The sequence below is a fragment of the Gopherus flavomarginatus genome, chromosome 1, assembly GCF_025201925.1.
Source record: "Gopherus flavomarginatus isolate rGopFla2 chromosome 1, rGopFla2.mat.asm, whole genome shotgun sequence".
Taxonomy (NCBI): Eukaryota; Metazoa; Chordata; order Testudines; family Testudinidae; genus Gopherus; species Gopherus flavomarginatus.
The window spans coordinates 371,116,167-371,120,380 of record NC_066617.1 but is presented as its reverse complement, the minus strand read 5'-3'; the positions used below and the strand labels follow the sequence as shown (position 1 = coordinate 371,120,380).

Here is a 4,214-nt window from a genome sequence, read left to right as displayed (position 1 = left end):
GGTTCCTAGCTCCTTCGCCTTCCAGGTTCCGAGCTGGAGCCCCTTACGTCAGCAGAGGCTGCACTCGGCACACTGCTTCTTTGTCCGAGACAGGCTTGCATATCTATATCTGGCTCACAGAGGCGGCACCCGGCATACTACTCCTTTGTTCATAATACATTTGCATTACTGCATACGGCTCTGGCTTGTACGGCTCTTGCCTTATTTGGGCATGGCTTTGCTTTGACCCACAATTAGCCAGGCCGACGACTCGAGCAAAGGTTTAGGGTTGCAACACAGTCCACACCACACTCTACATCATTAATGAAGATATTGAACAAAACCGACCCCTGGGCCAGTACTTGAGGCTCTCCGCTTGAAACTGGCTGCCAACTAGACATGGAGCCATTGATCACTACTGTTGAGCCGAACGATCTAGCCATCTTTCTATCCACCTTATAATCCATTAATCCAGCCCATACTTCTTTAACTTGTTGGCAAGTATACTGTGGGAGACCATATCAAAAGCTTTGCAAAAGCCAAGGAATAACACAGGTATTGTTTTCCCCTCATCCACAAAGCCAGTTATCTGATTAAAGGGGGCAATTAGGTTAGTCAGGCATGACTTGCCCTTGCTGAATCCATGCTAACTCTTCCTGATCACTTTCCTCTCCTCTAAGTTCTTCAGAATTGATTCCTTGAGGACCTGCTCCATGATTTTTCCAGGGACTGAGTTGAACCTGACTGTCCTGTAGTTCCCTGGATCCTATTTCTTCCGTTTTTTAAAGATGGGCACTACATTAGCCTTTTTCCAGTCATCCGAGACCTCCCCCAATCCCCATGAGTTTTCAGAGATAATGGCCAATAGCTCTGCAATCACATCCGCCAACACCCTTTGCATCCTCAGACACAGTACATCCAGCCCCACGAACTTGTGCTCATCCAGCTTTTCTATATAGTCCTGAACCACTTCTTTCTCCACAGAGGGCTAGTCACCTCCTCCCCATGCTGTGCTGCCCAGTGCAGCAGTCTGGAACCTGACCTTGTTTGTGAAGACAGAGGCAAAAGAAGCTTTCAGTACATTAGCTTTTTCTACATCCTCTCTCACTAGGTTGCCTCCCTCATTCAGTAAGGGGCCCACACTTTCCTTGACTTACCTTGACCTTCTTCTACACCTGGCCCAACTGTGTGACTCCTCCTGCTGTTATACCTGCTGATGCTGGAACAACTCAGCTAAGGGGGCTGGAACATGGAGTGCCAGGAGGCCAGCGCCCACTTTTAAATATGGTTCAGTTTTCACTGGAAAATGGTAGGTGGTAGGGGTCTTGGGGGAGGAGAGGTCGGTCTGTAGGAGAGGAGAGACTGAACAGGTGGTGGGCAAAAGGCCATGGGGAAAGGAGAGTGGAGGAGAGGAGGGACTCAGTGAAGGATTCAGTGAGAAGCAAAGGGGCCTCAGCGGAGAGGCGGAGCAGGGACAAGAGAAGGTGCCATGTAGGTGAGGCCATGGGGAAAAAGCAGGAGCGGACATCAGGGGTGGAGCGCAGGCCAGGACACCACAGACCAGGTGTCCCCTCTCTCAAAGGCAGGTTGGGGGCTGCACAACCTAGGGAGGTTTAGCCTCCTCTGAACTTTATACTTGCTGCCTACATGGATCACTTCCTACCAGCTCCCTGCAAATGTCCGAAGGGCTCCATAAAGCAGCCTGAAGGGTGTCTGCTCACTCCAGAGGAACTCAGAGGGACAAAGGATTCCTGCCTTATGCAAAAGATATATTAATAGGTGGAACAGAACAAAGAGAGGAGAGGAGCCCACATGAGGAATGCCCTAGCTACCACCTGAGCTGGAAAAAGAGCTGTATCAGTTGAAAGGCTTGTGCTCAGACTATGAAGGCGGCCAGTGTGTGAAAGAAACATACTGAAACATCTCTGAGTGTGAGGATCTTATCTGTATCCAGTTTCTGACTGTATTAGACATAGACATGTGTGTTTTATTTTATTTTACTTGGTAATTCACTTTGTTCTCTCTGTTACTACTTTAAACCACTTAAATCCTACTTTCTGTATGTAATAAAATTACTTTTTACTTATTAATTAACCCAGAGTAAGTATTAATACCAGGGGAGGGGACAGGGCAGCTGTACATATCTCTCTATCAGTGTTATAGAGGGTGAACAATTTAAGTTTACCCTATATAAGTTTTATACAGAGTAAAACGGATTTATTTGGCTTTAGACCCCATTGGGAGTTGAGCATCTGAGTGTTAAAAGCAAGAACACTTCTGTAAGCTGCTTTCAGTTTAAGCCTGCAGCTGTGGGCAAGTAATTCAGACTGAATTGGAGTCTGTGTTGGAGCAGGCGGGTGTGTCTGGCTCAACAAGACAGGGTGCTTGAGTCCTGAGCTGCCAGGTCAGGAAATCAGGGGCAGAAGTAATCTTGGCACATGAATTGGCAGCATCCAAGGGGGGTTCTGTGATCTAACCCTCACAAGAACAATGAACAAAAATGGGAAAGGTTCATGAAAACAAGACACCCCGCTCTGTGGGCACGGGGACATCACAAAGAGCCCTCTCTGGGACGCGAGAGAAGTTCATAGTCTGTTTTACTCCAAAATCAGCTGCACAAAGCAGTAAGTTATTTTTACTCAAAGGTGCTGTAGTAGTTAAATACCGCAGTCCAGTTATCAAAAACACACGGTTTCATAACTCTCACCAGTAAGTTCTAGTAGAATGCCCTCAATTTCTACAGCAATTTTCCTGTATAATGACTTTCCAGTTGAAACATTAGGTTTATCCTCCAGATTTTCTGATGAGTTCGACGTAGAAAAATCAGGTACATTGTGCTCACCGAATCACTGTATATATGACAAAGAGCTTCAGCATTGCTGATTCTTTCTATTTCTCTTTCTTTATCTGAAAGTGTAGCTTCTGTTTGTAAAACTGAAAAGAACAATGGCCTCTCAGGGACTAATGGAAAACTACTTTGCCTCAAAATGCTATAATATCTTATGGTAGTCTCAAGTCAGGGCACCTTTGATCAATGAGGAGATATGCTTTCCCTCTCTTGTAACACAGATTTCAAGTCAGTGGCCCCAGGTGATCAACTTCGGCAGGTGTATTTACCTACTTTATCAAGAAGCTCTTTGGTTCTGATCCCATAAAAGATCGAGTTGAGCATGGCGGGGATGAGGAGATAGAGGTCAGCCAAGATGATGTGAACATGGGGAGCGATGCCTTGACCAAACCGGTAGGTGAGATTGGAGAAGATGCTAGGGGTGTAATATGTCAGCATCACACAGATGTGGGTTGTGCAAGTGTTGAAAGATTTCTGGTGAGCTTTCTTAGAGGAGATTCTGAGGACGGTCCTGATGATCTGACCGTAGGACAGGACAATGAGCGTCAGGTCAAACCCCAAAACTACAAACATTAGCCCCAAGCTTTATATCCTGGTTACTGTAATGTCCCTACACGCCATCTTGAACAAAGCTGTGTACTCGCATTGCGTGTGGGGGATAATGCGGTTGGCACAGAATGGCTGGGGCAGAATGAAGAGAACAGCTCTTGTCAAACCTACAACCCCTAGCTTAGCTATTTGTGCGTTGGTGAGGATGGTGGCATATCTCAGAGGGATACATATGGCAATGTAGCGATCAAAGGCCATTGTCACGAGGGTGGCTGAGTGCATAACAGAAACCATGTGAAGGAAGAATATCTGAGTGAGGCAGCCAGCCATAGTAATGCCTTTCAAATTGAACCAAAATATGCCCAGTGCCTTTGGCACGACAAAGGTAGGTGTGGCAATGTCTGTGAGCGCCAGCATGCAGAGCAGCAGGTACATTGGCTTGTGCAGGGTCTGCTCCTTACCTACAACATACAGAACTGTGAAATTTCCCAACAGGCTGATAATGTAGAACGCAGAAAAAGGGATGGAAATCCAGATGTGGGCAGCCTCCAGTCCGGGGATGCCCATTAGGATGAACATTGAAGGATCAGAGGGGGAGAAGCTGAAAGCTGCCATGAGGTGGTTGATGTCTCAGTATGACTCAGAAATGCTCAAGGTGCCTGTAAAGGGCTAGATGCACAGCAAGGGGATTACACGCTTTATATCAAATAGTACAGTAAATATTTTCTAGCTATTCACATTCTAGGAGTCTTCTTGAGTGGGGAGTGAAGACCAGCAACAATGTCACTTCCTGCTTGATCTACAACCCATCCTGGACAATGATCCCACACTTTCACAG

At 46.5% G+C, this 4,214-nt stretch overlaps 1 pseudogene; it reads right to left on the bottom strand.

Annotated features, from left to right (window-relative positions):
* Window positions 1–3,073: 3,073 nt before the first annotated feature.
* On the bottom strand, window positions 3,074–3,991 carry LOC127044217 (olfactory receptor 52E2-like; annotated as a pseudogene).
* Window positions 3,992–4,214: the final 223 nt, after the last annotated feature.